Source organism: Triticum urartu, chromosome 4A (assembly GCF_056163025.1).
Source record: "Triticum urartu cultivar PI428250 chromosome 4A, HENAU_Tu73, whole genome shotgun sequence".
Taxonomy (NCBI): Eukaryota; Viridiplantae; Streptophyta; class Magnoliopsida; order Poales; family Poaceae; genus Triticum; species Triticum urartu.
The window spans coordinates 254,591,405-254,612,273 of NC_141876.1; positions in this window are offsets into that span (position 1 = coordinate 254,591,405).

The window sequence follows — 20,869 nt, forward strand, 5'->3', positions numbered from 1 at the left end:
CCGGTTTTGGGGCTGATGAGGACATCAATACCATTGTTACACCCACAGCCCCTACTGTTACATATACTGGACCAATTACTAGAGCTCGCGCACGCCAATTAAATTACCAGGTATTTTCGTTTCTTGGTAATGATTCTAATGTTCATGAGATTATGATGCTGCCTAAATTGGATACATTTGTTTTGCTTTCAAATGAAGGGTCTAGCTTGGAGAAGGATGAACATTGGAGCAAGAACACGCATGGAGTTGATGGCATGCGCAAGGGAATCAAGAACGGAGTTACAAGTGATGATTTCAGGACTTTGAAGCCGCCATAAGGAGTGCATGAAGCCATGGACGAAATATACAAGATGCCACTTCATAATATTCGTCCATAGGCTATTCTAGGTGCTGCGTCACCTTATTAATGGGCCAGGCCCATGTAATTTCGAAATACTTAAGTATAGGCTATTTTTAGAGTCCGTATGTATGGGGAAACAAGAGTTAGGGTTGGTTTCGGACCCCACCCTCAAGGGCCACGAAATTCCCCTCTCTTCCTCCATACATACAGCCCTTAGGGCGTCGTTTAGATTTTGGGTTTTGTTTAGATTAAAAGTTCGCCATAGCTGCAACTTCTCGTACTTCGTTTGTGTCCAACGACCAGACCAAGACGTCACAGAACCCCACCTTGATCAATAAAGCTTTCATCTTATATTCGCAATATCCAGATTGCAATCTCAGTTTCTTGTTTGTTCTTCGTTTGCTCGCAGGAAACAGGCCCTCGTGGTCAGGTTGATCGTGCTCCGGCGTGGTCAATAACCCCTCGGAAGTTGGTTTAGCGATTGCTAAGGCGCGACGTCTCGCACGTTCGTAGTCGGATGGTCAAGGTCGACTCCCACCGAAAACGATAGCCACCATCTCATCGAAACATCGGGACACCTTTGCCTCTATCAAGTGGTATCAGATTTCTAAGTTGCTCGGTGAGATTTTTACAGTTTTTCATAGATTAGATCGAGTCTGTTCTTCATACCTACAGTCCACGAAAAAGCCACAAAAAAATTAGGGTTAGTTCATCATATCCGAACCAATCTGAGCCTTTGCATAATATTTTTAGGGTTTTTGCTTTGTTGAATTTGCGGTTGCATCGTCGTGTCAAGTTGCTGGTCTTAGAGTCTAGTCTTTTAGAGTTTCGAGTTCTGGTCATAAGTTGTCACGCCGCCGCCGCACCATCATCATCGCCCATCTACCACCATTGCTTATCCGCCACCGTTCTGAATCCGTATCCATATACCACCACCAATCCGTATCCATATACCACCACCAATCTGTATCCATATACCACAACCAATCTATAACCATATATCCACCACCAATCCGAGTTCTTCTCATATTAGGTTTGTTCTTGAGATCAATCTCAATTCCGATTCGTGTTTCCTTGCCTGCGTAGGTCTCGGAAAAAAAAAGAGTCTGGAGACCCCCGGGCAGTTTTTAGGCCAAAATTTTCACGGGCAAAAATATTTTTTCCCTATCCTATTTTTAGGCTTTTCTGAGTCTTTTGAGCCACGTGCCATCATAGTGATTTTTTGTCACACTTTTTCGTCGTCGCTGCCCTGATTTCCGAAAAAAAAAGTGAAAATATTTTTTTTGCCCATCCTATCAGTTTGACGAGGGAAGAGTTTTGAGACACTCGCCATTATAGTAATTTTTCGCAAAAAAAAAGAGGAGCGCAAAAAAAAAAGAGGAGCGCAAAAAAAACGCAAAAAAAAAAGTTCCAGAGTGTGCTTTTCCCTTATTTACGTGCAGCGCCGTGATTTTGCTAGTGTTCTAGGCTCGCGTCTCTAGCACGGTCTAGCCTAGGACCAGCACAGTACCGTCGTTGAGCGTTTATTCAACTTTGCATCTCTGAATTGATTATTGCTGACCCTTTTTGCTACCATACTATAAGCCTTCCCAGCTCCACATACCTTTACGTCGTGTGTTTGACTCTCCCTGGCAATTGCTCTATCCAAGCTTTTGAGAGTTTTGACTACAACGGTTGCCGATCACCGCCTGCTGCTGGGTAAGAACTGGTAAGAATTTGAGATTTGCTTGACGGATTTGTGACACCCGCCACCACCACATCTTGTTAGTATTCTGTAGGATCATATTCTTGTGTGTTTTCTATTGTTGCTAATCATGGCAGGATCACAAGCCGACGAGACTGACTGGGAGAACATGACGAATCAGGAGTTGCATGATAAATTTCAGCAAATGATGAATGGACAGGTGCAGGATGTGCTAAACATATTTGAAGAGGCCATGGAGAAGATAGATGACATGGAGAAGACGTTCGAAACAAATCTCGATAACAGGTTTAATGAATTGCTCGCGCGTCTTCCACCACCACCACCGGCTGCACCTAACGCACCTCTACAACAACAACAACAACGACGACGACGACTACCTACGCATCGTGAAACAGCCCTCCGCCGAGCGAGCCGTCTCCCTCTTGCACCTGGCCAAACTGTTGGTGCTGCTGTTGCTACTTCTGTGGCTCCTGCTGCTGATGCGGAGGAGGATGATTTTGCTGGCGATTACGAGGATGAGGTTGATCAAAATCAGAACTACGTGCCACCACCAGCACAACAACCATCAGGTCGTCCACATGCAAATAATGGCAATGCTAGGGCTCACCCTCAGGTACGAGATCATGACCATCTCCCTAAACTAAAATTGAATATTCCACCATTTGAGGGTAGATATGTTCCTGATATATATCTTACTTGGGAGTTAGAAACTGAACAACGATTTACATGTTTACAATATCCCGAGGAGAGACGTGTTCCTGCTGCTGTTTGTGCATTCACTAGTTTTGCATGTGTTTGGTGGTCTGAGCATTGTAGATTATATCCCATTCCTGCTACTTGGGCTGCTTTGAAAACTGCTATGCGTACTCGTTGGGTTCCACCATATTATCAACGTGAATTACTTCAAAAATTGCAGCGCTTAAGACAGGGAAAAAATTCTGTAGAAGAATATTATCAGGAATTACAAACTGGCATGATTAGATGTGGTATTGTTGAGGAGAATGAAGCTATGCTTGCACGTTTTATGGGTGGATTAAATAGAGAGATTCAGACGATTCTAGAGTATAAGGAGTATACTAATATCACTCGTTTATTCCATCTTACTTGTAAAGCTGAACGTGAAGTGCAGGATCGACAGGCATTGGCGCGGACTAACTTTTCTGCAGGTCGACCTTCTTCATGGACACCACGTGCATCATCTACTTCCACACGTTCTGCTACACCGGCGCCTCCGTCGGCTGCCACCTCCAACCGTGATACAATAAAGCAGGCACAATCACCACTATCTGCCAAGAGCACACCTTCTGGGCCTGCAAAGAGCTCTTCTTCATCCATGGCATCAACAGGGCAAACACATGATATTATTTGTCGACGTTGCAAGGGTGGAGGTCATTATGCGAGAGAATGCCCATCTAAGCGTGTGATGATTGTTACTGAGAATGGTGGGTATGAGTCCGCTAGTGACTATGATGAGGAGACTTTGGCTCTTATTACACGTGACGAACACGGTGGAGACGATTCTGATCATGAGACGCAATACATGGCTCCTGAAGATGCTGACAGGTATGAATGTTTAGTTGCTCAACGTGTTTTGAGTGTGCAGGTTACACAAGCTGAGCAAAATCAGAGGCATAATTTGTTCCATACAAAGGGAGTTGTGAAGGAACGTTCTGTTCGCGTGATCATAGATGGAGGGAGTTGCAACAACTTGGCTAGCATCGAGATGGTGGAGAAGCTATCTCTCACCACAAGACCACATCCACATCCTTACTACATCCAATGGTTCAACAACAGCGGCAAGGTTAAGGTAACACGTATTGTTCGTGTGCATTTTAGTATCTCTACATATGCTGATTATGTTGATTGTGATGTGGTACCTATGCAAGCATGTTCCTTATTACTTGGTAGACCATGGCAATTTGATAAAAATTCTATTCACCATGGTAGAAACAATCAGTATACTCTTGTTCATAAGGATAAAAATATTACTTTGCTTCCTATGACTCCTGATTCTATTTTGAAAGATGATATTAATAGAGCTAATAAAGCAAAACAGGAGAAAACTAAGAGTGAAAATCAGATTGTGGCAAAAGAATTTGAGCAACAAATGCAGCCTAATAATAATAAACAATCTAGTGTTGCTTCTGAAATTAAATTGAAAAGTGCATGTTTACTTGCCACCAAATCTGATATTGATGATCTAGATTTTAGCAAATCTGTTTGCTATGCTTTTGTGTGCAAAGAGGCATTATTTTCATTCGAGGACGTGCCTTCCTCTTTGCCTCCTGCTGTCACTAACATTTTGCAGGAGTTCGCCGACGTCTTTCCACAAGACGTGCCACCGGGATTACCACCTATTCGCGGGATTGAGCATCAAATTGACTTAATTCCCGGTGCATCATTACCCAACCGTGCACCATACCGTACCAATCCAGAGGAGACGAAGGAGATTATGCGTCAAGTACAAGAACTGCTCGACAAAGGTTATATACGCGAATCCCTTAGTCCTTGTGCTGTTCCTATCATTTTAGTGCCGAAAAAGGATGGTACGTCGCGTATGTGCGTTGATTGTAGAGGCATTAATAATATTACTATTCGTTATCGTCATCCTATTCCTAGGCTAGATGATATGCTTGATGAATTGAGTGGCTCTACAATATTCTCCAAAGTTGATTTGCGTAGTGGTTACCATCAAATTCGTATGAAATTGGGAGATGAATGGAAAACAGCATTTAAAACTAAGTTTGGATTATATGAGTGGTTAGTCATGCCTTTTGGGTTAACTAATGCACCTAGTACTTTCATGAGGTTAATGAACGAAGTTTTACGTGCTTTCATTGGACGATTTGTGGTAGTTTACTTTGATGACATATTGATTTATAGCAAATCTTTGGAGGAACATTTGGAACATTTACGTGCTGTTTTTATTGCTCTACGTGATGCACGTTTGTTTGGTAACCTTGGAAAGTGCACCTTTTGCACCGACCGAGTATCTTTTCTTGGCTATGTTGTTACTCCACAGGGAATTGAAGTTGATAAAGCCAAGATTGAAGCTATTGAGAGTTGGTCGCAGCCCAAAACGGTCACACAAGTGAGGAGTTTCCTTGGCCTCGCTGGTTTCTATAGGCGTTTTGTGAGAGATTTCAGCACCATTGCTGCACCTCTCAACAAGCTTACAAAGAAGGATGTACCTTTTGTTTGGGGTACCGCACAGGAAGAAGCCTTCACGGTATTGAAAGATAAGTTGACACATGCTCCTTTACTCCAACTTCCTAATGTCAATAAGACTTTTGAGCTTGAATGTGATGCTAGTGGAATTGGATTAGGAGGTGTGTTATTATAAGATGAAAAACCTGTTGCATACTTTTCTGAAAAATTGAGTGGACCTAGTCTGAACTATTCTACTTATGATAAAGAATTATATGCTCTTGTTCGGACCTTAGAAACATGGCAACATTATTTATGGCCCAAGGAATTTGTTATACATTCTGATCATGAATCTTTGAAACACATTAAAAGTCAAGCAAAACTGAACCGTCGACATGCTAAATGGGTTGAATTCATTGAGACTTTCCCTTATGTGATTAAACACAAGAAGGGTAAAGAAAATGTTATTGCTGATGCCTTGTCTCGTCGTTATACTATGCTTTCACAACTTGACTTTAAAATATTTGGTTTGGAGACCATCAAAGATCAATATGTTAATGATGCTGAATTTAAAGATGTATTGCAGAATTGTAAGGAAGGGAGAACTTGGAACAAGTTCGTTCTTAACGATGGATTTGTGTTTCGTGCTAACAAGCTATGCATTCCAGCTAGCTCCGTTCGTCTTTTGTTGTTGCAGGAGGCGCATGGAGGAGGATTAATGGGACACTTTGGCGTCAAGAAGACGGAGGATATACTTGCTACACATTTCTTTTGGCCAAAGATGAGACGGGATGTTGAGCGTTTTGTTGCTCGCTGCACTACATGTCAAAGAGCTAAGTCACGACTCAATCCTCATGGTTTATATATGCCTTTGCCTGTACCTAGTGTTCCTTGGGAGGATATATCTATGGACTTTGTTTTAGGTTTACCTAGAACAAAGAAGGGGAGGGATAGCATATTTGTTGTCGTGGATAGGTTCTCGAAAATGGCACACTTTATACCATGTCATAAAAGCGATGATGCTGTTAATGTTGTTGATTTGTTCTTTCGTGAAATTATTCGCTTACATGGTGTGCCAAATACTATTGGTTCAGATCGTGATACTAAATTTCTTAGCCACTTTTGGAGATGTTTATGGGCTAAGTTGGGGACTAAGCTGCTTTTTAGTACTACTTGTCACCCCCAAACTGATGGACAAACTGAAGTAGTCAATAGAACATTGTCTACTATGCTTAGGGCTGTTTTGAAGAATAACAAGAAAATGTGGGAAGAATGCTTGCCTCATATTGAATTTGCTTATAATCGTTCATTGCATTCTACTACTAAGATGTGCCCTTTTGAAATTGTGTATGGTTTCCTACCTCGTGCACCTATTGATTTGTTGCCTCTTCCATCTTCGGAGAAGGTTAATTTTGATGCTAAAGAACGTTCTGAATTGATTTTAAAAATGCATGAGTTAACTAAGGAAAACATTGAGCGTATGAATGCTAAATATAAACTTGCTGGAGATAAGGGTAGAAAACATGTTGTGTTTGCACCTGGAGATCTTGTTTGGTTACATTTGCGTAAAGATAGATTTCCTAATCTGCGCAAATCAAAGCTAATGCCACGTGCCGATGGTCCTTTTAAGGTTTTAGAGAAAATAAATGATAATGCATATAAACTTGAGCTACCTGCAGATTTTGGGGTTAGTCCCACTTTTAACATTGCAGATTTGAAGCCTTATTTGGGTGAGGAAGATGAGCTTCCGTCGAGGACGACTTCATTTCAAGAAGGGGAGGATGATGAGGACATCAATACCATTGTTACACCCACAGCCCCTACTGTTACATATACTAGACCAATTACTAGAGCTCGCGCACGCCAATTAAATTACCAGGTACTTTCGTTTCTTGGTAATGATTCTAATGTTCATGAGATTATGATGCTGCCTAAATTGGATACATTTGTTTTGCTTTCAAATGAAGGGCCTAGCTTGGAGAAGGATGAACATTGGAGCAAGAACACGCATGGAGTTGATGGCATGCGCAAGGGAATCAAGAACGGAGTTACAAGTGATGATTTCAGGACTTTGAAGCCGCCATAAGGAGTGCATGAAGCCATGGACGAAATATACAAGATGCCACTTCATAATATTCGTCCATAGGCTATTCTAGGTGCTGCGTCACCTTATTAATGGGCCAGGCCCATGTAATTTCGAAATACTTAAGTATAGGCTATTTTTAGAGTCCGTATGTGTGGGGAAACAAGAGTTAGGGTTGGTTTCGGACCCCACCCTCAAGGGCCACGAAATTCCCCTCTCTTCCTCCATATATACAGCCCTTAGGGCGTCGTTTAGATTTTGGGTTTTGTTTAGATTAAAAGTTCGCCATAGCTGCAACTTCTCGTACTTCGTTTGTGTCCAACGACCAGACCAAGACGTCACAGAACCCCACCTTGATCAATAAAGCTTTCATCTTATATTCGCAATATCCAGATTGCAATCTCAGTTTCTTGCTTGTTCTTCGTTTGCTCGCAGGAAACAGGCCCTCGTGGTCAGGTTGATCGTGCTCCGGCGTGGTCAATAACCCCTCGGAAGTTGGTTTAGCGATTGCTAAGGCGCGACGTCTTGCACGTTCGTAGTCGGATGGTCAAGGTCGACTCCCACCGAAAACGATAGCCACCATCTCATCGAAACATCGGGACACCTTTGCCTCTATCAGGGGCGGATCCGGTCGGTCTTGAGCTCGACGGCTGTGGGAGGCCGGGCCGCGCCATGGACTGGCCGGGCACCTCGCCGGAAGGCCCTGGCAGGGCCGCAAGGCCACATGCAGGCAGTGGCTCCTCCTCTAGCCGCTCGGATCTGCATCGTCGGTGGTCCGCCGGTAGATACACGAATGGCGGTCGGCCGGGCTCGGTGCTTTCCCAAAAGCTCGCCGGCGCACCGTTGCCACTTATTAAGTGCGACCACTGCCCAAGGATGGTCGTGCGCCGCGTGTCTACAACGCCGGAACATCCCGGATGGGTGTTCATCAAGTGCTTAAACGATGGGGTATGTGTTTTTTTAGCTTCAGTTTGTGCTCTAGATTTGACTAGTGTGCTAACTTCAAATTTTGTTGTGTAGAATGGATGCAAGTTTTGGTATTGGGAAGAAGAGTACATCGATATATTGATAGAGCGAAATTTAGTACATGTTCATGCACTTTTAGCTAGCATAGAGGATGTAAATGAGACAAGTGCACTTATTGCTAAATTAGAGGCTAGACACGAAGCAACATCTACATCTGGCTTGAAGAAGAAAGGAGGATGCCAGATCGAGCCTCCTCCACAGATCAACAATGAGTGCATCGAGAAGGCCCTAACCCAACTCAAGAGGGCAGTTATGGAAGTTGGCTATCTTCTAAAATGTATTCTTGTTGTTCTTATTTTCTTTGGCCTTACTTTACTAGTCAAAATGTGATGATGTATTGTCATGTACCAAAAATGAATGATAAAAAAAGTTAAGGACTTGCAAAGAAAAATACGCAGACAGGATACGGTCGGGATGCGTCCGCGCGCTAGGCGCATGGCCACCGCATCCCAGGACACGCCCGGACACGACCCCAAATCCCTACCCAAATGGACAGAATCCGGACAAAACAGACGTCCGTTTGGGGTCGTGCAGTGGAGTTGGCCTAAAGCAGCGATTGCTTCTGATGGATTGGAGGCTTCTGGGCGGTCTGAATCGGGGTTATCGAATAGAGGGAGGCGGTCGAGGCCAGCGCCTGAGATCCTCCTGCTGACGCGGGCATGCTGGGTCGCAGCGGCGGGCGTCGGTGTGTAGGTTCGGGCGACTTGACGCGAGTGTGATGGCGGAGTTCTGGGCTCCATGGTGGCGGCGCCATTGTTGTTGTTTGAGTTCTTCTGTTCAAAAGAGAAGAGAGAGGGTGAGGAGAGAGATGAGATTGATGGTAGAATTGAGTGGGAGAAGTGCGGGAAAGAGCTGGCTCACCGGCGGGGTCCTGCTATTGTTGTTGCAGATCGCCGGCGGGGATGACTAGCTCGAGCTACTCGGGTTCGAGCTGTGGGAGAGGGGCGCCTCAGAGGTTGCCTGCTTCCTCGACAAGGGCACGAGGAGGCGCTCGGGCACGACTGGATCTGGGGGAGAAGATGACTGTGCTATGCTGTTGTTTTTTGGGGGAGAAGGCGATAGTGTTGTGCCGCTGTTTGCACGTATCTAGATGGACAATGGAGAATTGATCTAATCCAGCACATCGTAAATGCCTAGCCGCCTTGCCTGAGATACACACGCGTCCACTAGGAGGTCCCACGCACCGCCACAGCATCTCTCCTGGTCCAGTTGTTTATTTTCACTTATCCCCATCCACATGCGACCTCTCTCCTCCATAAGCCTATACCCACACCAAGTGACACGCAAGGTTTTGCTCTCAAAAAAGTGACACATAGGTTTTTTTAACAGGTGGTTGAATCCGAAGGACCCAGAAGTTGCAGTAGATAAAAGAACTACTCCCACCCGGACCCCTATTTCATCTCTAAACGCCTAAAACGCCTGCCTGATCCGGTTAGTGTTCTGTCAAAAAAGTGACTCAGCCAAACCCCTTATTTTCTCCTTAATCATCCGGACTGACTAGCGTGTCTCAAACTTGGACCAAATTTGCGGGCAATATAAAAGTGGCCAGAATCGCGAGGGCACCTTGCTCCACGTCATAGCCATTACAGACTGTCCCACCTATGGCCACCCACTCCTTCTCTCTCTACCCCGGCAACGGCACAGACAGAGGAGATGGTGCCTCACGACGGCGATGGTGTTGGCAGAGGCGGTGGCTAGAGCTCGCGCCCGCTGGGGATGGAGCTCGTGCGTGTCGGGGCTACCGTGCCGCGCCGAGGACAGAGCGGAGCCCATGTGCACCGCGGCTGAGCCGGATTTAAACCCCATGTCGTTTGTATAATTAACCCACAATTCATCTTTCTTTCGTACCAACACCGCCCGGGATTGCAATGAACACCTCATCAAAATCAAATTAGAGACGAAAGAAACCGTCAATAACAGTGCATGTACGCCTCGGCAGAATCTTGCATGAAAAACAACAAATTTTTCATCTTATGTTGAGAAGGAGAGACCCTCATCAAGACCTATTGGGGTCTTGCTCATGATTATTGGATTAGGCCCATGTAATATTTTTTTTACCATTGCAACGCACGGGCTCTTTTGCTAGTCTATTATTAAAGGGAGGTGCTATTTTTGATTTCGTTCCACTTTGTATGGTCCCGCTTCAATTAATTTCACGTACGTTATTTTGGTTTCGTTACTTGCCACCCGTTTAGACTAGCCACAATGGGTAGTAACATAAAGTAGTAACATGCCCATGTTACTACTCTATGTTACTACCTTTATATTGGGAAGTAACATATATGTGGTAACATGCAAGACTTCATTTATTAGACTATAGACTCATCTTGCCTTGATATGTGTGATGTTACTCATAATAGTAGTAACTAGCTATGTTATTACATGTTTCTTTTTCTTCATTTATTACTTGCCACATCATCTATTTTATCTAGATATGTGTGATGTTACTACCTATGTTACTTTCATTGTGAGTAGTCTTAGGCACAACAGAGGAAGCCTATCTGGTGGCACACTGTGGTCTTTTCCGGAGAAAAATAAAATTATCAATGGGAGGGTCTGATCTCATAGCTTGTCAACCGGACAGGCACAGTTTGTCCAACTGACCCATCTAGAGATATGAGTGGATTTTTCTTCTCCCATTGCAACGCACGGGCCTTTTTGCTAGTACAATTAAAAAAGTGAGTTCACTTAAAATTAAATTTTGTGATTTCAGTTAAATTAAATTTAGGACGATAAAAGTGAACATAATCACAACTCTCTCAGGCATTTGAAGATTTTGGCCGTTAGATTGAGAATCTGTGTCGTCCTCACGTTTGATCTTCAACTTCTCGTTAACTGGGCCATTAACCTGAGTGGCGGTTGCTCCGATGGAAATTTTGAAGTTCTGTCATGCATTTCGACCTTATGCCACAGAAAGCCGAAGTAGGTTGATTGCTCGAAAGAAAAGAAAAGAAAAAACCATTCATTCCTCTCTCACGACCAGGGCGATCTGCCACCGCCGCCTTTCTATTGTTGTTGTCGCGCTCAGGGTAGTCAGAGTCGGGATTTGGAGTCAGATCGATTTTCCTTTGACAGAATCGAGTCGTGGAATCAAGGATTCTATAAGATTTACTCAAATAAGATATTATGTATCCAAGCAAAAAATGTACACATCAATGCTAATTGTATCCCACTTATTTTCATGGCTAATCTACTGTCTAGCTTGCATGTATGGAACATATATGAGAGGCAAATATATATATAACATTTAAATCTTCAATACACAAAATTTACTTAGGAGGTTTTTTTAGAGTACCCGAATAGTCGGTCACTTGTATAGCTGACCTGTAGTGCAGAACCTTGAAGAGTCTTGCTCTCCTCCGCTCAATCTTGATGCATCCTCCTTCTCACACCAATTCCATTCATCGACAAGCCTGATCCTCAGTTTTGATCTAGGATTTTTTAGGGCGAGATCGAAGGTGTCAGCGGCTAAGTGTTTAGCTTTGCGAGGGGAATAAAGGACCATGGGGCATGTGAAAAGGGGTTTGGATGATGACATACTATTATGAACAAATGGCTTAGACAAATTAGCAGAATCGGACATAGTCGATAGCAAAGTCGGGATTCTACAGTTTTGTACAGGATTCTATGATTTGGATCACGACTCAAAATGATTCTACCTGATCTGGATTCATAGCGGGACTTTGATCGGCATGCTTCCATAGGGTCGTGAAGTCGTAGGATTCTAGGAGTCGAGTTGGGATTCTCACTACCTCGTGCTTAGGATCTAGAATGGAATGGAGGTCAGTCGATGAAGAGAATATAAGAACTTTCAGATACAGATACATGTGGGAAAGAGTGGATTCCTTATTTGAATAAGTGAAGGACTTGTGGAAAAAGGAAGGGACGGCTAGAAACTTGAATGAAGTGGATAAAAAACTGTTGAACATGCAGCGTGACCTAAGGGGATGCACAAATAAGGATTTTGGTTCAGTCCTTCAGAGAACAGGGGTATTAGGGAAGAAACTATATCGTTTATGGTGCTCTATGCCTTCAGCTCAACGGCAAATGGAAATTTTTAAAGTATCAAAGGAGTTAGATGAACTTCTTTTAAAAGAGGAGATGATGTGGAGACAGAGATCCCGTGTGACTTGGCTGAGAGAAGGAAACAAGAACATGGGGTAACTTCATCGTAGAGCTACATGGAGGGAAAAAAAGAATATATCGGTCAGTTACTTAATGAACATGAAATATGGGTGGGGGACCAAGAGGGGATTTGTAACACCCTCGATGCGGCTATATCTCCCATGTGTCGGAGCACGACTTAGAGGCATAACCGCATTGAAGGCAATGTCGCAAGAGAGGTAATCTTCACACAACCCATGTAATGAATAAGGAAAAGGATACATAGTTGGCTTACAATCGCCACTTCACACAATTACATGAATAAAGCATTACATCATCCAGATACAATCAAGGTCCGACTACGGAACCAAAAAAAAAGAAGACTACCCCAAAAGCTACACAGATCCCCGATCGACCCCAACTGGGCTCCACTACTGATCAACTAGAACGAAACAACACAAAGGACAAGATCTTCATCGAGCTCCTCCTTGAGCTTGGTTGCGTCACCTGCTCGGTATCATCGGCACCTGCAAGCTGGTTTTGGAAGTATCTGTGAGTCACGGGGACTCAGCAATCTCACACCCTCGCGATCAAGACTATTTAAGCTTATAGGAAGGGTAAAGGTATGATGTGGAGCTGCAGCAAGCGACTAGCATATATGGTGGCTAACATACGCAAAAGAGAGCGAGAAGAGAAGGCAAAAGCACGGACGAACAACTATGATCAAGAAGTGATCCTAGAACAACCTACGTCAAGCATTACTCCAACACCGTGTTCACTTCCCGGACTCTGCCGAGAAGAGACCATCACGGTTACACACGCATTTGATGCATTTTAATTAAGATAAACTTTAGGTTTTCTACAACCGAACATTAACAAATTCCCATCTGCCCATAACCGTGGGCACGACTTTCAAAAGTTCAATACCCTGCAGGGGTGTCCCAACTTAGCCCATCACAAGCTCTCACGGTCAACGAAGGATATTCCTTCTCCCAGGAAGACCCGATCAGGCTCGGAATCCTGGTTACAAGACATTTCGACAATGGTAAAACTAAACCAGCAAAGCCTCTCGATGTGCCAACAATCCCGATAGGAGCTGCACATATCTTGTTCTCAGGGCAACACCGGATGAGACATCCTACGAGTAAAACCAACCCTCAAGTTTCCCCGAGGTGGCCCCGCAGTCTACTCAGTTCGGACCAACACTTAGAGAAGCACTGGCCCCCGGGGGGGGGTTATAAAAGATGACCCTTGAGTCTGCAGAACCCAAGGGAAGGTGGTAGGTTGTTAGTGCAAATGGTAAAACCAAGGTTGGGCCTTGCTGGAGGAGTTTTATTCAAGGCGAACTGTCAAGGGGTTCCCATTATAACCCGACCGTGTAAGGAACGCAAAATCCGGGAACATAACACCGATATGACGGAAACTAGGGCGGCAAGAGTGGAACAAAACACTAGGCATCATGCCGATCCTTCAACCCTTTACCAAGTATATAGATGCATTAATAAAATAAGAGATATTGTGATATCCCAACAAAATAACCATGTTCCAAACATGGAACGAGCTCCAATCTTCACCTGCAACAAACAATGCTATAAGAGGGGCTGAGCAAAGCGGTAACATAGCCAAACAACGGTTTGCTAGGACAAGGTGGGTTAGAGGCTTGGCATGGCAATATGGGAGGCAAGATAAGCAAGTGGTAGATATCGCAGCATAGGCATAGCAAAAGAGCGAGCATCTAGCAAGCAAAGATAGAAGTGATTTCGAGGGTATGGTCATCTTGCCTGAGATCCCGCAAGGAAGAAGAACGAGTCCATGAAGAAGACAATCGGATGTAGTCGAACGGTTCCTCACAAACACAACGTTATCGGAACCAACCTGAAGAAGCAACACCGGAAAGGAGCAAACAACATAGTAAACAACCAACACATGAACAAGGCATGATGCACAACCAAGTATGATGCATGTCCGGATTAATGAAGCATGGCATGGCAAAGTGCACAAACAATACTACAAATTAAGTGGAGCTCAATATGCATCGGGATGCATATTGACGAAACACCACATCAATTATTTAGTTCTCTCTCAGTTAGGTACTCAACAAAATTAAATGTTGGTTAACATGGCAAGAGGTGAGGCATAACAAAACAACACCATCTAAACAATTTAAATGGGGCCGGATATAAGAAATAACGAATCTGGTAAATCCCCACATGCATTTAGCAATTTAATGTAAACAACAATTTTAAACATTCTTGATGTTGTTATCATGATGCGGATGACATTGCAAGCTTATGCAATTTTATGAAAAAGTTGACATGAGCATTATGAAACATTTGTCACCGTGGTGGAAAGAAAAAAAAGGCCACAGCGACGAATCCGAAAATGATGCCACGGCACCATATCGGTTCCGGTAGCTCACGGAGATACCGGTGCAAAGGAAGCAAGGGTGCGGATGTTCGGAACATGCTAGAGATGGTGGGGTGATCCCGGATTCCGGGTGTCCCACGAGTTTGGCGGCAAGGAAACGAGTGACAATTTGGACACGGTGCAAACACGAGCATCTCAAACATCGCAATCATTCGTTCACGGACGTCGTCTTGGGGTTATACCTTCGAAGCGTGCAAACGAGACGGTTCAGGTTCGATGGGACGTAGTGGTACTCAGAGTCTTGTCAAAACCCAAGCGACTGTAGTCGTACACGACGCGTTGTGGAAGTAGTTGTATGCGCGAACTTCAGTGGCGATAGTCGTTCAGGGTTTTGTCGGTTCGTCGTGTAGCCGTACATGTTTGACGTGGTATAGGGTTCGAAGTCGGGCATGTCCTGAAGATGTTCAGGGTCACCGTGAGGAACTTGTCGAATCCAGGGTCTCAGTCGTCGGTAGTGGTACACGTTTCGAAGGTGAACTTGACAAACTCGAATCCCTTCGGGGTTGTCCTGGTACTTGGGGTCTTCGGACTGTCCTGTCCCGTTCTTGTGACGGCAGTCATTCACATTTGTTCGGAGAGGTTCTAGATGCATCCGGGATATGTAGTCGTACACGCACGTAGATGAACTTGGCGGGTCCTCGACGTCCTGGTACTTGGCGTTCGGTGCGGTACTTGCCGAGCAAGAGGTGAAGTCATGGTACTTGATGTTCGGAGCAGCAGTATGGAGGTAACAACGGCAGGGCGAGGTGGAGGTGCACTGGTGGCCATCGGGGAGGTGCAACATGAGCGACAAGGAAGCCATGGGCGTGCAACAAAGCAAAAGGGGCGTCGGGGCTCATGGGCGCAAGGCGAGCAGCAGTAGCAGCACAAGTCACGGACCGAGAAGGTGCTGCCAGGCGCTGATGGTGGAGGTCAACACCGAAGGGAACGGGGCACCGGAGTTGGATCCGGCCGGGAACGGGCAACGGCGGCGGAGGCCAGCCGGATCTGGACGGGGTAGAAGGAGGACTGCGCTCCCGCGGTTGAAGACGAACGGGCGACGGCGCAGCACCCCAGGAGGTAGCAGGGCGCGGGGACGGCAGGGGCGTGGCCGGGCGCTGGGAATGGTCGGAGACGGAGGCGTTGCGAACTGCCGCGGAGGGCGCTGTCTTGGAGCACCCCAGCCGGAGGACGGGGCAGGGGCACGAGGGGTGGCAGAGGCCATGGACAAACAGCAGGGCGGCGCCGGACGTTGAACGACGAGGGCGAGGGGATCCAGCGGAGCTCGGGCGGCGCGAAGGACAGACTGGGAGGAGGAGATCCGTGCGCGGGCACAGAGGCCTAGACGACGGCGCACGAGAAGAGCAGCGGCAGCAAGGCGCGGTTGCGGTGGTTTGGCAGAGCAGCAGCGGGTCAGGTGATGGCCGCGCGGAGGGACATCGCTCGTTGGCGGGGCCGACGTTGAGGAGGGATCGGGTGGAGGCATGAGGAGCTCCTCTCCCTCACGATGTGTGTTGCGTGTGGCGGCGCAGGAGGGAACGAGGAGGAGGGGTCGAGGGGAGAAGAGGATTGGGCCAAAACGCTAGGGCTAGAAAGGGATGGGCCTCAAGGGGTTTGGTGGGCCGGCCTGGCCTAGTGGCATGCGGTTGCTGGGCTTCTTCTCTTCCTCTCTACTCTGATTTTTCTCTTCTCTATTTATCGCATAAGCAGAAATAGAAAAAAAAATACAGAGGTTTTGGAATGGATGTGAGGAGAGAGGGACATATTTCTGGAAACCAAGAAATATGCCCGATTTAATAAAAGTGGTTTGGGAATTTTTAAGGACAGAAAAATAATTCAAGTTTGAATTAAAATTCAAACTTGAACCATTTTTTGAACCCAACCAAAACAACTTCAAATGATCTGAAATTTGACAGAGAGGGTTTAGGCATGGTGAACTAGCATCAGGAAAAGAAAGAACATTTCTCGAGGAGGGGAAAAGGTCACTTGCCAAAATGAAAGAAACAATAAGGAAGGAGAAGGAGATGATGCATGATCATACATGGAGCATTCCACAAACATAATGTAGGGGCAATGCACAAGAGGGACTTGGAAACAACATGGATGGCACAAAGCTATAATATGATGCATCGGGCAAAGGATGGCATGATGACATGATGCAAAGATGAATGCAACAGACAAAACAAATCACCCAACGAAACTCGGAAAACATGGAAGGCATCTGAAGCTCTGGTCTTGGGGCGTCACAACACTCCACCACTACGAGAGGATCTCGTCCCGAGATCTAGGATGGCACCGGAGAGAAACGGAAAAAGGAAGAGAAAAGGTAAAACTAAGTTGCTTCTTTGACAAACGAGTGAAACCAAAGAACCTTGCGAGGTTGAATAAATTGAAAGAAAGAATAGAACAAAGATGAACAAAGTTGAAAACACTCCGTTAGAAAAGAGGAACAAGGAACATTACTAGAACCTTGTAGGTTGAAAGACATAAGAAAAGGGGTGCAAGACTTGATAAGGCGAAAAGAACTTGAGAAAAAGGGCACAACACTCCGGTTAAATGGATAAGCATGAAAAGAACAAGGTCCTGACAAAACAAGAAGATGGGTTGAAGAGAGCAACATCATAATGTCTTCAGAACAAATGAGTGAAATGAAAGAACGGAGAAGAGAACATCAACTTCCACCCTGAATGAACATGAAGGAGCCTTCCTGCGAAGAAGGGTTAAACGGAGTTGTTGGAAAATCAACAACAAAAGAATAAGCTTGTAGTGGGCTTATGGAAAACATCTCAAAACTATGAGGTGAAATTCTGCCACTAACAGAAAAAATAGACTGGATTGATATCAACAAGGAGAAGAGAAACTTATTTCAACGGGAGGATAAATGAAGAACTTGGGTCAATTATAAGCACCATAATTAGCAACAATCCTTAGGGAAAGCTTTAGGTGAAATATAACCCAATGTAACTCCAATGAAGAGATTGATGGATTGAAAAGATGTCTTGAACGAAGAGAAAATGATGGATTTTAGATATGCCACTCTTGAAAAACTTGTGAATCATGAAACACGAAGGAAAATTACCAAGAATGACATAACACCACCTCAAAAGATAAGGTAAAAAGAATTGCACTCTGGATTGCAAGATGAAGACATGAGCTCCTCTGAAAAGAATCTCAAAGAACACTTCATGAAGGAATTAAATCCTTGATGACCCATCATGTAGAGCCTCCATGAAGAACTCCGGTAACAAAAGAAATGAGCAATCGAAATGAAAGAGAAGTTGAAAACACAAGGTGAAGACTTGCAATGATTAGATGGATCTTCGTGGTGACATACTTGAAAGAGCTTGGAACTCCGGGAAAAGAAAAGATGAATCAAGTGAAACCAAGAATTTGAGGAACCTCCGGAATAAGGAATTAATCGCTTGGATGAAACAAAAATAAGAATTATATTATGCTTATCCTTCACCAATTTAATTGATGACGAGCAAACGGGTTTGGCATACTACTTATTCTCTTTGAAAAAGGGTTAAGAGAGATATAGCATAAACTTGAGAAGGTCTTCCACGATCCACCGGTAGGATTGAAAACAACGAATAAATTGATATGATAACGAAGGAAAAGAAATCTTGAATGAACCACCGTAAGAAATAAAATGAACGAACAAAAGATAAGAAACATCGGGAAGAATTAGAAAACGAATGGAGAGATCATGAACTGATTACAGATCACTTGAACGATACACCGGTAAGATTTAGAGAAAGAGAGCTGAAAGCTGAGAATGAATAAATCTGAGAAGATGGGCTGCAGAGAATCAAACTGAAAAGACCTCTGAATTTCCCCGGATGGGTGAAAAGGGTTCTCACAATCGAAACCAATTATGAGAGGATGGCGGCAAGCTAGCACCATGAATCTTCAAGAGAACGGATAAGGATATGGAGGAAAAACTCTTCTTCAGTCTTCAAAATCCGAGAATGATGACGAGAAACACCACCATTAATAGTTGAGATACTCTGGGATGACGAATAGAAAGGTTGAGCCAACGGTTAAAAAAATCTGAAAGATCTTGGGGAAAGACATTTGACTGATGACAATTCATTCTTACGTCAAACTTTGAAAAGTATTTGAAAAGCTCCGGGAAAAATTAGAAGAGTCAGGTAAGATCCTGGGAAAAGACCTGTGGGTTAGGGCCCACTCAAAAGAAACATCGTTGATAGATTTGAAAGAGAGATTGCACTGGTTGAATTAAATGGCTTGAATAAGGTGACAACCACGAAATAACTTGAATGGAATTAGGAATGGAAACGCGAATCTTTGAGATATTTTCAGCACTCCAGAACAATTGAATAGCAAGCGGGGAATGATTAAGAGGTGCACCGGCATGAGAAAGCATTTGAAACAAGGAAAGGAAATATGATCAACACTGAAAACTTGAATTGAATCCACTGGAGAAGAAAAAGAATGAAAAATGATGAACTTGTAGAGCATCTTCATGAGAACCACCGGGTAAGAACATTGACGGAAAAGAATGGAGAGACTTCCCATCAATAAAAGGATACTTGATTAAGAAATCTAAATCCTTGAAGAAAACAAGGGAGGGAGGGTGGGAACACAAAGGCAACTTGGAACGGATGAAGCAAACACCGTTGAGACGAACTGATAATTGATCTTGCGAATGTTGAAAATGATCGGATCCATTTGAAGAGGAGCACACCGGTTGAGAAGAAATTGAAATGGCAAACTCGATGATCGAGAGGGATTAGTATTCACATAGGAACACGAGAACACCGCTTAGGAAAGGTATGGAATCAACACTTGACTTCGAAGCAACTCGAATACCACAATAAAAACAAAACAAAGGATTGGCTTACAGAATAAGCCGGAACAAACATATGATAGAGATTTCGTCTAAAGTTTTCGTGGTGGGGCCTACACGGGCTCGATCGTACAACACCATCATGTACAAGGCAGTGCACATGACATACGAAGTGTCCCCGAGTCAGCATAGCCAAGGACTCTTTAAGACACAACGAGACCGCTGTAAAACCAACCGTGGATAGGTGGACCAGTAGACGTCGAACCCCAATTTCATATCATACATCTGCCGAAAAGATATCCTAAGAGCTACTTGAATTCCCACTTATAAACTCCCGAAACTTTCCGGTTATGCAATCAGGTGTTGGGGATACAGGGGAAGCATAATATCTCACCCAAAACTAGCAAATCCTACATCCAGCTGTATCCATCCTTCAACACATAACCAAGAAATCTTCGGAAATCGTTTACCTCAACCTTCGAAAAGCATCAGTTATACGAGTTATGGCAATACTCCCGAACTCCCGCCCCAGTAGTGGGTGGCGTCGAGGTTATCTCACCAACAACTTCATAAAAGAGATTTTTGATGGCGGCAAAAACTCAGGTATTCCAGAACTGCAACGATAAAATTGTGACGACAACACCTCGGAGCTCAACTCCCCGGGACACTGCCACAACCCCTAAATGTCAGGAGGCACCAAGAACAATGTTCTCGTCACAAAACCATCGGAACGATTCCAAGATACCCGCGTGATCCTAAATTTTTTTAGTGAAATTTGAGAAGAGAAGAGTCAAAACTCTACGTCAGGATGCCTCACCAGAGTGACGAAGGGACTGAGGAGTAAAAAGAATCCTACTCTCTGATATATATAATCCTATAAGACTCAAAACATTTTTCTAGACTCAACAACGCCAGCGATTCGATCAAGCAGGGGGCTCCTAAGTCGGGGAAGGCTCTGATTACCAACTTGTAACACCCTCGATGCGGCTATATCTCCCACGTGTCGGAGCACGACTTAGAGGCATAACCACATTGAAGGCAATGTCGCAAGAGAGGTAATCTTCACACAACCCATGTAATGAATAAGGAAAAGGATACATAGTTGGCTTACAATCGCCACTTCACACAATTACATGAATAAAGCATTACATCATCCAGATACAATCAAGGTCCGACTACGGAACCAAAAAAAAGAAGACTACCCCAAAAGCTACACAGATCCCCGATCGACCCCAACTGGGCTCC